Below are 20,523 nucleotides of genomic sequence, written 5' to 3' on the forward strand. Positions count from 1 at the left end.
CTTTTTCAAGCCAACAAATAGAAATAGCTTTATTCAATATTCCAGCTGCCACCTCCCAAGATGGCTTGACAATATCCCTACTGGCCAGCTGCGGAGGGTCAGGAGGAATTGCACGGAAGATCTACGTTTTGAGGAGGAGGCAGCTGGAATGTGTCAGCTATTCCGAGATAAAGATTATCCGGATGAAGTAGTTAACAAAGCATTGGAAAAGGTCAGGAAACTGGACAGACAAACCTTTTTTGTTGATCAAATGGATACTAAGAGCAAAATATCCCAAACATCCCAAACATCCCAGAGAAGCGATGTGATCAACAACAGAATTATTCTCCCTTTCAATGATGACCACAGAAAAATACAACAAGTGGTAAAGACACACTGGCACCACATACTGAATGACAGGGTGATAGGCCATCTTTTACCCACACTTCCAAAGGTTATATTCACCAGGGCACCCAATTTGGGTATTACAATAGCCCCTTCTGTGAAATCAATAGATAAAAAAAGAACATTGATGGGAACCTGGATGGATTTAAAAGGTTTTTTTAAATGCGGAAAGTGTATCGCATGTAAAATTAATAATAAACCCCGCAAGACCATCTCAGTCCCCTCTACACAGAATACATTTGTTTGGGACATTAAAGATTGCCTCACATGCAACTCTACCGGTGTGGTCTACCTGGTTCAGTGCCCGTGTAACAGACAATATATAGGTAGAACAAAACGGTTATTAAAGACGAGACTGGCCGAACATATATCTAACATCAAGAAGGGCTATGACAAACATTCTTTGTCTAAACATTACAAGGAGGCCCATAACAGCGATCCGGCCAGTCTCGTCTTTACGGCACTGGAAAAGGTGGATCCGCACTGGAGAGGAGGCAATTATATTAAGCAAATGTCTAGGAGGGAGTCTCGGAAAATATATGAGTTTGGCAGTCTGTTACCATCAGGCCTAAACTCAGAATTGGAACTCTTTGGTTTCTTGTAAGGATATCCTTTTTTGTAAGGGTATCCTAATTTATTGGTCGATAATGGGTTAAACCATCTTGTGACGAGTGGCCACCCTAGAACTGGAGATGTTGTATAAGTATTGCCAATATCGGTGTAAATGTGGCGAATATGTGCCCGACATCGTTATATAAAATCATATCATATTAAATATCTTCCATCTATATATGTATTACTGTTATATCGACATTATTGATATATTTTATGGATACAGTTTATAGATATCATCTATTTTTATATATTTTATATTTTATACATTGTATTTAATGTAGGAAATGAAGTGGGTAGCACAAATTTCCATTATTACTTATAGTTTCCATTATTACTTATGGCTTCAAATGGGATGCTTTCAGTGATGTGACATTAGTCTCATATTTATTACAATTAGTGTATATTATACCTAAAGAATTGAAAGGATGGTATACCCTCATCGACATTTAAAATCGGATGTTGTCAACGAAAAATTCAGCGAAGGACTCTATGAAAACCAGAAGCTCTAATATCAAAATACACAGGAACGCAATAGTGTTATCTAGAACTCCGGTCCAGGTTTTGAAGGTGACCTGGGGAGGTATAAAAGTTGGTCCGAGACAGGTATGGCGCAACCACTGAGGAAGTGAGTGTGATAACTCCCGAAACGCGTCTGGGATTGCGCTGTATACCTGTCGGCATTTCTTCTATTGCATGGCCATGCAAATCAAACTTTGGTATTATACCTTCTGATACCCGAAAATTTCAATTTGGAAGTATCGGATGTACTAGAGAGAACACGTCACAGGAAGTGACGTAAATCGTACTCCGCAAGTATCAAACCCGGATACCAAGTAGAACCACGTGAGACGCCAGCCTCTTACCAGCCGGAGGCTTCTCACGCTCGTTGCATATTACAGATCTTGGAGGTAAGCGATCGGCAGCCGGTAAATCCGGCCATCAAATATAACAACAGAGCAAGCCGCATCCGACGAGCCCTGTTCACTCAGTCTGAAGCGAATCGCAGGACTGAAGGGATATACGAAGGGGAGGTAAGCGGCTATAAAGCCGACAATTATAAAGCTGATAAGTTCTCTGTCAACAAATAACATCATATGTGACGGGACTATCATCTGCCATTACCTACCACATTGGTATAACAGCAAAACTTGAGGAGCTACACCTCTAAGAGTGTTATTTCTTGCTTGAATTCTTGTGGACATCAGGTCTTCCATCATTATCTTTTTCCATAGGACGGACAGAGACTGTCAAATCACTTGATGTCAGTGAGCATCCCATTGTGGCTAAATTGAACAGATGTACATTATTTTATTGTATTATTGTTTTATGCATTTTAGCTGATTAATTATATCAGGTCTTCAATAAATGTATGCCAACTGTGAGAGTGCTCGTCCTCACATTCCTGTTACAAATCTTATCAGCAGGCCATCAATCATAATTATTTATTTATGATGCCCTCCGTTATGTGTAATAAAGGGTGTATTGGAGTGCCTTCCTTGTAATTTTTGTCAGCCCTTTCACTTAGTGCATAGGCTTTATAAGTGTAGGAGTCCCACTACCTGAAAAGTTGTACCACAATGTGAAAGATGCCCTCCTTTATGTGATATGCAGGTTGTATCTTCCTTCTAATTTTTGGCAGCACTTGTTCTTTATATACAAGTAAATATACAGGAAAGAATGTAACCAAATTATTATTTTTTCTCTAAAATCGATTTTATCTTCGGTTTGGTGTGTATTATTGTCAGTCTGTAAAAGTGGCGTACTACTAGGACAACATTGTTCCCAGCAGTGATCTGGGAGTCCAAGATGCATCCAGACATCCTCCCCATGTTGTTCCTGAACCATTTCAATGGTGTTTCCATCAATTTCTGACCTTTTACTATGAACCAGACACCCTCCCTTTTTCAGAGCAGGGGGTACCTGGTTAAATGCTCGGGTTCTCCCATTGACTTCCATTGAGCATCCCGAGGTGTTCTACTCGAGCACCTGAGCACTTTTGTGCTCGACCAACACTACTGATTATACATGAGGACAAGTTACTTTGCAACACTGAGGTAAAGAGCTGCCTCCTCCTCCTCTCTATTTGTCAGGGATTAGCTGATTCTCTGGAGAATTTAATTCATGAGGAGACATGAAGTACAGAGAGGACGGACAGGACAGACTGTGGTAATGTGTTGCTGTGGTAATAGAGACTGTAAACAAGTGCTGCTGCTCATTAGCCACTCCTCACCCTCCTCTCATGTCTCTTCATCATCTACATTCCCACAGAGATTCACCTGTATTCGGGAACATGATTCCTGATAAGCAGAGAAGAGAGGAGGATTAGGCAGCAATATGGCTCATTATGGTAAAGTAAAGTGTCCTATTGTGTGATTTGATGAGCGGCAGGGGCAATATTCAAATTCGCTAAATTTCACAATTATTTGGGCGAATATTCGTCATATATTCGCGTATTCAAGAATTCGTGATCTCCAGTCATTATTTTCTTGATTGCGAATATCGGCAATCGGAAAATTTGCTATAAAAATTTGTAATACGAAAATTTGCTATTAGCACTACTCCTAAAGTCAAAGATATTGCATCCTTCTCATTGGCCCACAAGCAAGAAGCATTGAGGGATCATAGGTACTGATGAAAAAAATATATTGAATATTGACGATTACGAAGATATAGCACTATATTCTAGATATTAGCGAATTCTTAAAGTGCCAATATTCATGATAAAAATTAGCGATTAGAATATTTGCGATCAACACTAGTGATTAGGACAGGTTTGGTGTGTACTGATAGGACAGTGGCCATTTTATTTCTCCTAATGATTGCTCCCTAGACAAAACAAGCCATTCTAAGTAATAAAAGGTATTTCTGAATATATTTATTATAAAATAATATTTAAGTATTTTCATTTTTTTTTTATTCCTGGTAAATAGTGTTGAGTGTGAATATTCAAATAGCGCATTTTTATCGCAATTATCGCCAATTTTACTAATACTGACTGTATATTCGTTATATTGAATATTCAGCATTTTTTTCCATCTGAACACATGATTCCTCTCTGATTCTTGCTTGTGGGCCAATGAGAAGGAAGCAATATCAAGTTCACAATAATACTTAGTGCACCAATGAGTAATCTGTAGTCAGACCTGTTAAAATGTGAAGTTGCATGTAGTGCGAAAAAATATTTTAATCACTGCCAATTAGCGCAATCGCAAATTTATTGGAGCACTTCTATTGTAATGTTCTGCCGTGCCAACCATTTTCTCCAGTCTCAGGAGAAACTCATAAAACTTCTAGCAGCTTGAAAAATGGTAGCCAAAGTGACCCACGCCTGTATTTCGCATTACGAATTCGCTTTACGCGATTTTTACATTGCCGATTTTTCGCATTTAATAAAATAATCTTGAATTCTCAAATTCGTGAATAGATGACAAATATTCTACAAAATATTTCTGAAATATCGCAAATTTGAAAACAGCCCCTGCCGCTTATCACTACTGGAGAACCTCTTTCAGCAGAAATAGTATGAGTGTGGTGAAAAGGGCAGCTTTGACAGAGATCTAAGTGTGCATTCTTTTACCTGACATGCATCTCTGTGGAATTTATTCTCCACAAGTGACAGAGGACACAGCTAACATCCATCTCTGATGCTGAATATATTAAGATACATCGCAGACTCCCTAGCACATATTACAAGATTTCACTAAGACGTGTAGTGTTTAGCTGGCCTCCCTGCCACTAAAGTTACCAGTGAGACACCAAGTCTTCAGAATATCCAACATCGGTGAATACAAACACTTTGCTGATGTTGTGCTATGTAATTGCCCTGAGAAAAATATCTTCAAGGATTATTTTTTTATATGCACTGTACGTTTTGTGTCTATATTTTGGGCTAATATCGAGGTATATTTTGATGGTCCAAGGCTGCAGTGATTTTTCTTGTCCTTAACGGGTCTGTACATCATTTATTTTTGATTTATGTTACTTCTTCATTAAAAGATGTTGGCCCATCTCATACATCTGTGTCACATCTTGGGACCAAGTCCATAAATAATAAATCTCCAAATAAATGATGCATAAAATAATTTCTAAATAGTGGTAATGATGAACATAATAATTGAGCATAAAAAAATCTTAGTTATGCAAAAAGAAGGTACTTAAATATGAGTAGTGCCAGAACAGGTGCACAAATAGGCACCCTCAATTACTAGTATATGCCACCAATGTCTGATAGGTGCACTTTTCTCTTGAACAGAGCTCGCAAAGTGAAGGATAGATGCTCGCAGCATGCACGGCGCTGTCCTTTCATTTCTATTGGGGTGCACTGGTAGTTCACTCTTCTTTACTTTTTGGGATCCATTAGAGAGATCATTGTGGGTGCCAGAGGTGGTATCAGACATTGCGATAGCAGTATGCCACCAATGTATGGTTTTGGCCAACCCCTTTACGTTTGGGTGCTTATTTGTGCACCTCTTCTTGCACTGTTCATATTTTTATAATTTTTATGCACCATCTTTTTGCAAGTCTATGATTTTTTAATGCTCAATTATTATATTTTTCATACCCACTGTTTAGGTACACTCACCTAAAGAATTATTAGGAACACCATACTAATACGGTGTTGGACCCCCTTTTGCCTTCAGAACTGCCTTAATTCTATGTGGCATTGATTCAACAAGGTGCTGATAGCATTCTTTAGAAATGTTGGCCCATATTGATAGGATAGCATCTTGCAGTTGATGGAGATTTGAGGGATGCACATCCAGGGCACGAAGCTCCCGTTCCACCACATCCCAAAGATGCTCTATTGGGTTGAGATCTGTTGACTGTGGGGGCCATTTTAGTACAGTGAACTCATTGTCATGTTCAAGAAACCATTTTTCCACTCTTCAACAGTCCAATTTTGGTGAGCTCGTGCAAATTGTAGCCTCTTTTTCCTATTTGTAGTGGAGATGAGTGGTACCCGGTGGGGTCTTCTGCTGTTGTAGCCCATCCGCCTCAAGGTTGTGCGTGTTGTGGCTTCACAAATGCTTTGCTGCATACCTCGGTTGTAACGAGTGGGTATTTCAGTCAACGTTGCTCTTCTATCAGCTTGAATCAGTCGGCCCATTCTCCTCTGACCTCTAGCATCAACAAGGCATTTTCGCCCACAGGACTGCCGCATACTGGATGTTTTTCCCTTTTCACACCATTCTTTGTAAACCCTAGAAATGGTTGTGCGTGAAAATCCCAGTAACTGAGCAGATTGTGAAATACTCAAACCGGCCCGTCTGGCACCAACAACCATGCCACACTCAAAATTGCTTAAATCACCTTTCTTTCCCATTCTGACATTCAGTTTGGAGTTCAGGAGATTGTCTTGACCAGGACCACAACACTACATGCTTTGAAGCAACTGCCATGTGATTGGTTGACTAGATAATTGCATTAATAAGAAATAGAACAGGTGTTCCTAATAATTCTTTAGGTGAGTGTATAATTCTATGCATCATTTGTTTAAAGAGTCATTATTTATGGGTGTCATCTAGATGCGCATTTCCCTGGACTTGGATGATATTTGGGTATATTTTACACTATTTTTCTAGGCTATGGTGTTTGTGCAGCAATTTGGACCATTGTAATTGGTAATTTTTTTATGTTTTTTGTGTTGACTTTTTATATATTTTTTAAATTCGCTTTATTGAACACACAAAGCCAAAAATAATGACATTCTCAGTACATAATCAATCATTAATTGTACATCAGTGATATCCCAAAAAAGTGTACAGATGACATGTGCATTACAATGTTAATAAAAAATAATAAACACCTGTGCTGTATCCGCATATTTGTGGCGTTTCGTCAAGCAAAAGGTCTGCTTAACAGGTACAAATAAGATTTCACATTGTATACCAAATACAGTTGGACTAACTCCTTATGTCCTATTCCCCCACACACAACAGAATCACCGCTGTTCAGCATGTCCTACTCTTAATGCCTCAGTCAGCCTATGGGCTGAATAAGCTGTTCTCGGAGATGCGCACCATATCCCCCACACCTTTTGAAATTTAGGCATGCAACCCCTATTTTTAAAGACTATGTTCTCATAGGGGATAATAAAATTAACTAGTTGTTTCCACTGTGCTAAGGTGGGTGATCTGTCGCCCATCCACCGCATGGCGATCGCCTTCCGCGCCAGGAACAATACTTCCCTCAGGAATATCCTGACATGATGTGAGTAAACAGTCTCATCCAATATTCCGAAGAGACAGGTCTTCGGGTGTAATGGTACTACGTACCTTAGGAGATCAGTGAGCAGTTTAATTACCTCTTCCCAGAATGAATGTACATATGGGCACGCCCAGATAAGATGCCAGAAGTCAGCATCCACTGATGCGCATCTGTGACATTCAGAGTGGGTGAGCCTACCCATCCTGTTTAGCCCTAGTGGAGTCAAGTAGCTCTGATGTAATATGCAAACTTGGATAAACTTGTTGTTTATGGCAGGTGACACTAGTGTGGGGGATTCGAGAATATCTACCTAATCATCATTAGTTAAGTCTGGGATTTTAGCTTTCCATCTACCTAATTCTTGAATTGGAATACCCTTCAGCTTGACATCTAGGAGGTGGGTATATAAAACTGATATGAAACCGCGTGGTTCTTGGACAGTAGGATTGGGATATCTCTGTAATGGGTTTGCATGGCGTGTCTCAATTGCAGGAACCTATAGAATGCCTGTCTAGGGAGTTCATGCCTACGACTCATGGATTCATAATCGTTGAATACATTATTGCTGTATAAATGACCCAATGTGACAACCCCATGTTCCTTCCAAAACACCCCTTCTCGCATCGTCAGCAGGTCAGGGAACATGGGGTTATCCCAAATCGGGGTCTCCAACAGATCCGACTCCGTTTTGTCTCTTACTGGCTGTCCAAACCTGAACAGCCACCCTATGAATCGGCAGTAGCTTACGCGGGAATAGATTAGGCCGTTCCAGCACAGGCCATAGATTGACAATGCCCAGGTAATCGGCTAGTTGCCTTTCTTGCCTAAAAAGACCGTCCCCCGGCGACAACCAAGACCTGATGCTCCTCAGTTGCCCAGCTAAATAATATAGGTAAACATCGGGCAGGGACATGTCCCCTTCCTTCTTAAAGTGGGATAGGTTAGTAATTGAAAGCTTGGGTCTATTTGCGCCCCAGATAAATGGTGACCACAGCGAGGTGAGGTTCTGAAAGAACTTTTTTGGGACTGCATATGGTGCATGCTGTAAAATATATAAACATTTCGGCAGGACAATCAGTTTTATCAGATTGATCCTCCCCGGCACAGATAGAGGTAGGTTCTGCCACACCCTGAATTTCTCCTTACAATATGCCAGGAGTGGCTGAATATTCAGAACATGGAACGACGTGACATCTTTGGTGATATGTACACCCAAATATTTATTTGCACAACAGGCAGTTCTCCTGGGCTGAACGAGTCCTCCAGTTGATATAGAGGACACAAGGTCAACTTGGACCAGTTTATCCGCAATCCCGAGAACCTGCTAAATAATTCAATTGTGGCTATTGCCCTAGGGAGCGTGGATTCTGTTTGTGACATAAAAAGCACCATATCATCTGCATATAACCCGACCCTATCCTCCTGTTCCCCTTTTCGAGTTCCGTGATATTGCGGGTTCGCCCTAATTCGCATGGCCAGAGGCTCTATGGCTAAGGCAAACAGCAGTGGCGAAAGGGGGCAGCCCTGTCTAGTTCCTCTTCCCAGGCAAAAGCAGTCTGACTGCATCCCATTCACCAACACACCCGCTCTGGGACTTTTGTATAACATCCCAACCCAACGTCTAAATTTGGGGCCGAAACCGAATTTCCTGAGAACCTGGAATAAATAAGGCCACTCAACCGAGTCAAATGCCTTCGCTGTGTCCAAGGACGCCAGAGCCCATTTCTCCTGTCTCTGAAGACCAATCTGGGTCACCACTTGCACCCTTCTGATATTGTCAGTGGTGGACCTGCCAGGCATAAATCCAGACTTATCTGGATGCACTATGGTAGTAGCCACTTTACCAAGACGCACGGCCAATATCTTAGCTATAATCTTATAGTCTATGTTCAATAAGGATATCGAACCATTTGACCCGCACTTATCCGATTCCTTGCCAGGTTTCAAAAGCACGACTATGGTTGCGTCATACAATGATGGCGGAAAGCATCCATTTCGGAAAGCATCATTATACATTTGTAGCAGAAGTGGAGTAATGTGGGCAGAGTACTTAACATACACTTCTACAGGCAGCCCATCGGGGCCAGGGGCCTTACCCCTAGCTAGTTGTGCTATAGACTCCTGTATTTCCAAGACAGTTATAGGGGCTTCTAGACTGTCTACTGCCTCTTGCGATAGAGTAGGGAAGTCCAGATCCTAAAAATAGTGCATGACATTGTCACGGCTGTTTAAGGGTAACCAGAGCATACACAGTAAGAAGAGCTACTGACCGGACCCAAACTAGGGAAGAGAAAGGGTGACCCCTGTCAGACCCTCAACACTCTCCCTATGCTGCTAAAGCACATGCCCGGATCCAAATGGTGGAACGAGGCATGCCCGCGTACCTTAGACTGATGAGCCCTGTAACCCCTACAATAGTGGAAGGGGCACGGCCACCGATGCCCTGCTCAGAATAAGGAGGGAACCGTGGCCACCTCAGATCCAGTCAGGAAATCACCAGGTACACAACAAAGTCTGCACACTTAGCTGATGGAGCTGCAGCCGCAGAGAAGATGGATCCAAGGGCCGCTGGCAATATCCGGAGTGCTTGCAGCAGCAGAACACAGGTCCAGAGAACTAGTAGCTTAAGAAGTGAAGATACTCAAGGCAGAGCTACAACTGAAAAGAGAAATATAATCCACGCCCTGCAATAGGAGGAGGGGTGATTTAAAGGCAGGGAAATCAAACGCAGGAGAGACAGCTGGGAGTAAAGACCTCATCACAGGGGCGGAGAAACAGAACAGTGAGAACACCTCCAAACTCTAAGTGACATCATCACAGGGGTGGAGACACAGAGCTGTGAGAACGTCTCAAAGCTCTGGTAGTGACAGTACCCCCCCCTCTACGGGTGGACTCCGGACACCCAGGACCCACCTTCCCAGGATGAGCCCTATGAAATGCCCTGATAAGGCGAGTGGCTTTAATGTCCGACATCGGAACCCACATCCTCTCCTCAGGATCATAACCCTTCCAATGAACGAGGTACTGAAGAGAACCGCGGACAATGCGAGAGTCCACAATTCTGGAAACCTCAAACTCCAGATTGCCATCTACCAAAATCGGAGGAGGAGGCAAAGAGGAGGGTACCGTGGGCTGGACATATGGTTTTAAGAGAGATCTGTGAAATACATTATGTATCTTCCAAACCCGTGGAAGATCAAGACGGAAGGCAACAGGATTGATGACTGACAAAATTTTATAAGGCCCAATAAACTTGGGACCCAATTTCCAGGAGGGAACCTTCAGTTTAATATTTCTTGTAGACAACCACACCAGATCACCCACATTCAGGTCCGGACCAGGCACACGTCTCTTATCAGCCACACGCTTATACTTCTCACTCATCTTTCTGAGATTACTCTGAATGAATCTTTTGCCAAATGGTAGACAAAGACGAGGAAAATCTCTCCTCCTCAGGTAAACCAGAAAGAGCCCCTCCCGAGAATGTCCCAAACTGCGGATGGAACCCATATGCACCAAAAAATGGTGACTTATCAGAAGATTCCTGACGACGGTTGTTCAAAGCAAACTCAGCAAGAGGGAGAAATGAACACCAATCCTCCTGGTTCTCCGCCACAAAACAGCGCAAATATGTCTCCAGATTCTGATTGAGGCGCTCAGTCTGACCATTCGACTGCGGGTGAAAAGCAGAAGAGAAGGACAGCCGAACCCCCAGGCGAGAACAGAAAGCCTTCCAGAACCTGGACACAAACTGCGTGCCTCTATCGGAAACAATATCAGAGGGAATGCCGTGCAATTTAACAATATGGTCGACAAAAGCTTGCGCCAATGTTTTAGCATTGGGTAAACCAGGGAAAGGAACGAAATGAGCCATCTTGCTAAAACGGTCCACGACCACCAGGATCACCGACTTCCCCGAGGAACGAGGAAGATCCGTGATAAAGTCCATGGACAGGTGTGTCCAAGGACGGGAAGGTATGGGTAACGGGAGAAGGGAACCTGAAGGTCGTGAACGAGGGACCTTAGCGCGAGCGCACGTCTCACAAGCAGCCACAAAACCCTCCACAGACTTACAAAGAGCCGGCCACCAAAATCTCCGAGCAATGAGATCTACCGTGGCTCTACTCCCGGGGTGACCAGCAAGAACCGTATCATGATGTTCCTTAAAGAGTTTGTGACGTAGCTCAGGAGGCACGAACAACTTCCCGGAGGGACAACCGGCAGGTGCCTCAGTCTGGGCAGCCTGGACCTCGGCCTCCAAATCGGAATATAGAGCAGAAACAACTACCCCCTCCGCCAAAATGGGACCCGGGTCCTCGGAGTTTCCTCCTCCCGGAAAAAAGTGAGAGAGAGCATTAGCCTTCACATTCTTGATCCTAGGGCGGAAAGTAACAACAAAATTGAATCTGGAGAAGAACAGAGACCATCTGGCCTGTCTCGGATTCATACGCCTGGCCGACTCAAAGTACGCCAGATTCTTATGGTCGGTAAAAACGGTGATAGGGTGCCTGGCCCCCTCCAACCAATGGCGCCATTCCTCAAAAGCCAACTTGATGGCCGACAAATCCCTATATCCCACATCATAGTTTCTCTCTGCCGGGGAGAGTTTTCTAGAGAAAAAGGCACAAGGTCGCCATTTGGCAGGAGAGGGGCCCTGGGACAAAACTGCACCCACACCCACCTCGGAAGCATCCACCTCAACAATAAAAGGTAAGGAAACATCGGGATGCACCAAGATGGGAGCAGACGCAAAACTCTCTTTAATCTTAGAAAAGGCTGCAAGCGCCTCCTCCGACCAAGAGGAAAAATCCGTCCCCTTTTTTGTCATGTCAGTAAGGGGTTTGACAATAGAGGAATAATTCAAAATGAACTTTCTGTAGTAGTTAGCAAAACCCAGAAAGCGCATCAATGCCTTCTGATTTTCAGGAAGCTCCCACTCCAGCACAGCACGGACCTTCTCCGAATCCATGCGAAAACCAGAAGCAGAGAGGAGAAAACCCAGAAATTGAATCTCCGATACCATAAAAAGACATTTCTCCAGCTTGGCATACAGTTTATTCTCCCGCAGTATCTGCAGGACCTGAAAAAGATGATCCTGATGGGTCTGAACATCAGGGGAAAAAATCCAAATATCATCAAGATACACCAATACAAATTTCCCCATTAAATGATAGAAAATACTATTAACAAAATGCTGAAAGACGGCCGGAGCATTCATCAGGCCGAAAGGCATAACGAGATTCTCGAAATGCCCGTTAGGGGTATTAAAGGCCGTTTTCCATTCATCCCCCTCTCTGACCAGGTTGTACGCGCCTCTCAGATCCAATTTGGAAAACACCTTGGCCCCAACAATTTGGTTGAAGAGGTCCGGGATCAGAGGAAGGGGATAGGGATCGCGAATCGTGATACGGTTCAGCTCCCTAAAATCTAAACAAGGTCTCAGAGAGCCATCTTTTATTTTAACAAAAAAAAAAACCCGCGGCAACAGGTGACTTTGAGGGACGAATATGCCCCTTCTCGAGACTCTCGGAGATATAGGTTCGCATTGCGAGTCTTTCCGGTTGTGAGAGATTGTAGAGGCGTGCTTTTGGCAGCTTGGCGCCGGGAATGAGGTTAATGGGACAGTCAAACTCCCGGTGAGGAGGTAGCTCCTGAACACCGCTCTCGGAAAACACATCCGAGAAATCAGAGAGAAATGATGGCACAGTTTTAGTAGACACCTCTGCAAAAGTCGCTGTGAGACAATTCTCTCTACAAAAGTCACTCCACTCATTTATTTGCCTTCCTTGCCAATCAATAGTGGGGTTATGTCTAGTGAGCCAGGGTAGCCCCAAAACTAGAGGAGAAGGCAATCCGTTAAGGACAAAACAAGATATCTCCTCCACATGAGTGTCACCTACAGCTAGCCGGATATTGTGAACAATGCCTTTCAGAGATCTCTGCGAGAGTGGAGCAGAGTCGATAGCAAAAACAGGTATATCCTTTTCTAATGTACAAACCTGAAAACCATGCAAGGCTACAAATTGAGTCTCAATAAGATTGACGGCCGCTCCACTATCGACAAAAATCTCACAAGGAATGACTTTGCTCTCTAGCGCCACCCTGGCAGACAGGAGAAAATGGGAACTGCAGGTCAGAGGAATAGCATCAATTCCCACATCAACTTTGCCCAAAGTAGCAGATGAAGCAGAACTTGATGATCTACCTCTTGAGGTTTTTCTCTTATTATTGCTCTTAGTACAGTTCAGGAATCTCCTAGACGGACAAACATTTGCCAAATGACCTATGCCCCCACAACAAAAACACACCATATTCTGAGGACTAAATCCTCTTTTATCAGGGGCAAGTCGGCCTAGCTGCATGGGCTCCTCCTCAGAGGGGAGCGAGACAGGATGAGACCCCTGCATACTGAATGAGTCCGCACCATTGCCCCTAGACTGACAATGGCTGGACGGAGAGGTCTTGTTTCTTTCCCTTAGACGCCTGTCAAGGCGTACCGCCAATGACATGGCAGACTCTAAGGACGTTGGTCTCTCATGGAAAGCAAAGGCATCTTTCAAACCCTCTGAGAGACCATGACAGAACTGACTTCGGAGTGCAGCATCATTCCAGCCTGAATCAGCTGCCCATCTCCGAAATTCAGAACAATAAAGCTCCGCAGACAGTTTGTTCTGGCATAAAACATGTAAGTTCGATTCTGCCAGAGCAACACGATCCGGGTCATCATATATCTGCCCCAGGGCCACAAAAAATCTTTCCACGGATCGAAGGGAGGGATCCCCTGATGACAGCGAAAAAGCCCAAGTCTGAGCATTACCCCTGAGCAGGGAGATGACAATCCTCACCCTCTGTTCCTCATTACCAGAGGAGTGGGGACACAAACAAAAATGGAGTTTACATGCCTCTCTGAAGCGAACAAAATCCTCACTGCCCCGGGAGAACGTTTCCGGAAGTGAGACCTTTGGCTCGCAACAGACTCCATGAGCCGGAGCAGAGCCCAATGTTTGTAGCTGAGTCACAGATTGACGGAGATCCGCTACTTCCAAAGAAAGATCCTGCATGCGGTCAACCAAGCCAGAAAGCGGATCCATGTCAACAAGGACGGTTTTGGTGGATTATAATGTCACGGCTGTTTAAGGGTAACCAGAGCATACACAGTAAGAAGAGCTACTGACCGGACCCAAACTAGGGAAGAGAAAGGGTGACCCCTGTCAGACCCTCAACACTCTCCCTATGCTGCTAAAGCACATGCCCGGATCCAAATGGTGGAACGAGGCATGCCCGCGAACCTTAGACTGATGAGCCCTGTAACCCCTACAATAGTGGAAGGGGCACGGCCACCGATGCCCTGCTCAGAATAAGGAGGGAACCGTGGCCATCTCAGATCCAGTCAGGAAATCACCAGGTACACAACAAAGTCTGCACACTTAGCTGATGGAGCTGCAGCCGCAGAGAAGATGGATCCAAGGGCCGCTGGCAATATCCGGAGTGCTTGCAGCAGCAGAACACAGGTCCAGAGAACTAGTAGCTTAAGAAGTGAAGATACTCAAGGCAGAGCTACAACTGAAAAGAGAAATATAATCCACGCCCTGCAATAGGAGGAGGGGTGATTTAAAGGCAGGGAAATCAAACGCAGGAGAGACAGCTGGGAGTAAAGACCTCATCACAGGGGCGGAGAAACAGAACAGTGAGAACACCTCCAAACTCTAAGTGACATCATCACAGGGGTGGAGACACAGAGCTGTGAGAACGTCTCAAAGCTCTGGTAGTGACAGACATCATCCGACCCGTAGTTCACCCTGGACTCATAAAGAGCTCTATAATAGTCTTGGAACCTACCCGCTATAGCCTCCGGATCAGACAATATCTGTCCATCCAGTGCTTTAATGTGCAGGATAGCGGGGGATGCCTGGTTTTGCCTAACAATGTGAGCTAACAGTTTACTGGACTGATTGCCCAGCTTAAAGTACGTTTGTTTGGCAAAAAACATTTTCCTTTGAGCTTTCTCCTTAAGCAGAGCCAGGTATTGTCTCCCCTTAGATAACCACGCCTCCTTATTTAAATCATTGGGATCGGCAATGTATGCAGTTCCAATCTAGAGCACTCTATCGCCAGGCCTTCCTCTTGCCTAGCCGTAGACTTTTTAATATATGATATGGTAGATCTGAGGCAACCTCTAAGATATGCTTTCATAGTTTCCCACAATAATATGCTATTAGATTCCTCCTCATGCCCTACCATAAATACCTCCAATTGATCAGGAATGCGATCAGACGGTCCAAACAGGGTCAACCAAAAGGGGTTAATCCGAGTCGAGCGTCTGATCACACCCCCGCCGAGCCTCAATGTTAGTTGTAGTGGGGCATGATCAGATATACCCCTCGGTCCATACTCAATATCATACGGAAAAGAACACATAGACGGGTTGCCTAGGGCGTAATCTATTCGCGACAATGCATTGTGACTAGCGGAATGGCATGAATACTGTCTGGCATCAGGGTATTTAAGTCGCCACAGATCCATCCATCCTACCTCCTCCACTAACTCAGCTAGGGATGTCTTGTTATTAAGGTGACTATCAGCAGCCTCTCCCTGGTGATGTCTATCCAGGTTCCTGTCCAGAGTCATATTAAAATCACCCAGGCTAACCACTCGAGCTGACGGGTATGAGGCTGCAAAGCTCACAGATTGCTGGACTACCTGTAAGGAGAAGGGTGGGGGGATGTATATACCAATAATAGCGTACAATACACAATTAATATATGCAGCTACAAAAGCATATTTTCCCGCCGGATCAATCTGGCATGTTTCTAGCTCCCACCTGAGGGATTTGTGCACCATGAGAGATACGCCCCTAGACAGAATAGTATAGCACGAGTGTTGTGTCCATTGAACCCAGGGCTTTTGTATGCGCCTCGTATTATCCGCTGTTAAGTGGGTTTCCTGCAAGCAGAGGATATGCGGATTGAATCTCCTAACTGCAGAAAATACCATAGCTCATTTCCTGGCAGCACCCAACCCCCTGACATTCCACGACATTATACGTATTTCTGACATGTTGACCAGGTGTAAAGGACCTCAGTTACTCCCCAACCCTCCTACATCTTTACATTATGACCGATACAGCACAGAACACATAACATTTGAACCGTCAGGCTTGCCCTGACAAATACTACGAGTGCCTGCATGGTGTAACCTGGAACCATTCGCATCACTCTTGTCACAGGAACAAAACAGTATACCTCGTTTGTTAGGTGGCACTTCAAGTAAACGGGGTGTGCTTATGGCAATTAACCAATAGCACCTCGAATCTTACAGCTTATGTAGAAGTGGTCCTTAACACAACTAAGGACCCAACCCCTAACTTCTAGCGGGACCCCGGAACAGAACATGACTATCTGGGACAACGAGGGGATGCTATGGTGAACTGGATAATACACATGTCGTTCAATATATTCCCTAACATGCTTGACGACATCCCAATCCTGATCCCAATCCTCCTACCACACTTAAATATTCATGGCTGTCTATGGACAGGTTTTGTCAAGGACACTAAAGGACCAAAACAGACAGGTATTAAACAAATTCTCAAGCGTCCAACAGAATGTATACTTAGGCAGTCCAGATGTTACCGCTGGTCCCAATGTCACGGCTATTGCCCCCCCCCCCCCCCTCATCAATGCACCGCTTAGATGCTGTGTGGCAAGTGAGAAAAAAGTACCACATCGATGTGATTGCATAGAGGCTGCCGTGGCCATCTTGATTGAAGATGTAGCGCAAAATCCCACGTAATGTCATACGTCATCGTACGCATGATTTTGGGTGGGATCTTCAATCAAGATGGCAGTGGCGGCCTCTATGCTATCAATTCAATGAAATTTGTGATTTTTCCCCTCATTTCAGGGGAAATTGATTTGTTACAACAAAGCACAAGGAAATTCTATTTTGTGGCGAATGGAATTTTCCCTGAAATTCTGATCGAAGTCCACTTCTGATACTTCAATTCACTCAACACTAATCATTTGTTGATGTTACAAATTATCTATAAACTCTTTATTTATTTTCCACATACTTTAGATTCATCATATGCAGTCGCAGATAAGGCAGATTTACATTCTTTTGAAAAATCTGCACATATGGCAGATTAAATATCTTATTTTCACTTCAATCACTTTACTTTAAAAAGTCAAATGGGAAAATACTGAAACCATATTCCGTGCTAATGTCTCATAATGACATGAGGACACTTAAAAGCTGCTCATCCTTTGATAAGTGTCTTTCAGATCCATGCAGGGGATCATGGAGAAGTACAGCAGATTGACTGGAAGCCAAGAGTTTCCAGCAGGGAGGGCAGAATGTTAACAGCCGGAATTCCAAAAAAACTAAGAACATTACAGCAACTTTTGACTGTCCTAGTCTGCCGAGTTCATCAGAGTCACATCAAAGGGTAAACATAGGATTCATCAAAATTTCTTACACATCTATAGAAAATGATGGTTCCTTCATATGCATTCATCATTCAAAATGTAACATAATAAATAGTGAATGTAATCTAGGTATTTGTTGGTCAACTGTCCCTACCTAAATTATCTAAATTATTTCCATTATTATTGTTATTACCATTTTATTTTATTTTTTATGTTGCTGAATTCACATATATCTTGCTGACTGCAGCATTTTTTAATCCAGCATGTTACCAGGTCTGGTCAGATCATTAAAACCACGTGCATTTTTTGGCACATCACCTGTGTTTTTCATGTATAACGTGTTTTGCTTTCATTTTTATTTCAGATATTTTATTTTGCTGTCTGCGTGCAAAAAGGGATAATACAAAGAATCATCAAGAGGGAAACACATGCTAATATCTGCATTAGAGACACCTAATTTGCTAAAAATTAATGGCTGCAAAACTTCTAGCAATATACCACCACCTTGTAAAGTGTGTGAAGGCGGATACTCAAAAGGCAGGATGTTTTGTTTGTTTTTTTGGGGGGGTTGTTCTTTTGACGGATCAGAAGAAGGGAAAAATAAACATTGACGTCAACAAAAACTTACTGCTGACATCCTCATTAGAGTCCATTCACATGTCCGCAAAATGGGTCCGCATCCATTCCGCAATTTTGCAGAACAGGTTCGGACCCAGTCAGTTATTTTGAATGGGGCCGGAATGTGCTGTCCGCATCCCCATTTGCGGATCCTGTCCATAAATGCGGACAAGAAAAGGCATTTTCTATGAGAGTGCCGGCGACGTGCAGTCCGCAAGGTGCGGAACGCACATTGCCGGTGTCCGGATACACAAAACACATACGGACCTGTGAATGGACCCTTACTCTGTCATGTTGCAACTACTTGTATCAGTAGTTAACAGAACAGGTTCTCTAGCAATGTATGTGGAAACAGCAGACAGTGTAAAATGAGACCGATCTTTAACTCTATAGTAGGATGGGTAACACAATACCTTAAATATCAATCAACGTGGACTCCCCACAAACAGTGAAATAAGACCACTCTTTCACAATTTAGTAGAGTTGGTGGCCAACAGGTAAACTAGCAATCTATGTGGAAACAACAGACTGAAAATGAAACCTCTTTTTTTACTCTATAGTAAAATCTTGGGCCACTGCACGGTTAAGGAACTCAACCTATAAGGCTGAGTTCACACATCAGTTATTTGGTCAGTTAATTCCAGCAGTTACTGTATGGTGAGTCAAAATAATGAGCTGATCCTACTTGCAGATAATGTATCATGAAAGATCTGCACCTGTTCTTTGTTGTGGACCAGCAACTGAGCAAATAAGTGTGAACTGGTCCTAAGGCCCCTTTCACACGGGCGAGTATTCCACGCGGGTGCGATGCGTGAGTTGAACGCATTGCACCCGCACTGAATCCGGACCCATTTATTTCTATGGAGCTGTTCACCTGAGTGGTCATTTTCACGCATCACTTATGCGTTGCGTGAAAATCGCAGCATGTTCTATATTCAGCGTTTTTCACGTAACGCTGCGATTTTCACACATGGTTGCTAGGTGACAGTCTATTCACTGTATTATTTTCCCTTATAACATGGTTATAAGGGAAAATAATAGCATTCTGAATACAGAATGCATAGTATAATAGTGCTGGAGGGGTTAAAAAAAAAAAACTCACCTTCTCCTCTTGATCGCGTAGTTCCCGGTCTCTTCTTTACTTCTTTAATGATGAGCTGTGGGCTAAAGGACCTGTGGTGACGTCAGATCACATGCTCCATCACCACGGTGATGGACCATGTGATTGGAGCATGTGATCTGACGTCACCACAGGTGTCACGGCTGTAAGTGAGCAACAAGAGCCTACACAGTGAATAGCAACTGACCGGACCCAAACTAGGGAGGATAAAGGGTGACCCCTGTCAGACCCTAAAAGCTCTCCCTAAGCTGCTAAGCACATGTCCAGATCCAGATGGTGGATCGAGACATGCCCGCGTACCTAAGGCTGATGACCACTGAAACCCCTACAATAGTGGAAGGGGCACGGCCACCGGTGCCCTGCTCAGTATATGGACGGAACCGGGGTCGCCTCGGATCCAGTCAGCAAACAAACAGAAACGCACAATGTCTGAACACTTAACTGAAGGAGCTGCAGCTGCAGTGAAAACAGATCCAAAGTCAGCAGACAATATCCGAAGTATTTGCTTCAGCAGAACACAGATCCAGTGAAAAGATATCACACAGGTGAAGATACTCAAGCGAGAGATACAGCTCAAATGAAAAGTATAATCCGCACCTCTACAAAGGAGGAGGGGGGATTTAAAGGCAGCGAAATCAAACACAGGAGGGACAGCTGGGAGGAAGGAAACAGAAAGTAAAGACTTCATCACAGGGGTGGAGAAACAGGGCAGAGGGAACTCCTCCAAGCTCTAGTAGTGACATCATCACAGGGGTGGAGAAACAGAGCTGTGAGAACGTCTCAAAGCTCTGGTAGTGACAGTACCCCCCCTCTACGGGTGGACTCCGGACACCCAGGACCCACCTTCTCAGGATGAGCCCTATGAAATGCCCTGATGAGGCGAGTGGCTTTAATGTCCGACACCTGAACCCACATCCTCTCCTCAGGACCATAACCCTTCCAATGAACGAGGTACTGAAGAGAACCGCGGACAATGCGAGAGTCCACAATTCTGGAAACCTCAAACTCCAGATTGCCATCAACCAAAATCGGAGGAGGAGGCAAAGAGGAGGGTACCATGGGCTGGACATATGGTTTTAAAAGAGCCCTGTGAAATACATTATGTATCTTCCAAACCCGTGGAAGATCAAGACGGAAGGCAACAGGATTGAC

This window comes from Bufo gargarizans, chromosome 3, assembly GCF_014858855.1.
Source record: "Bufo gargarizans isolate SCDJY-AF-19 chromosome 3, ASM1485885v1, whole genome shotgun sequence".
NCBI classification, from domain to species: Eukaryota; Metazoa; Chordata; class Amphibia; order Anura; family Bufonidae; genus Bufo; species Bufo gargarizans.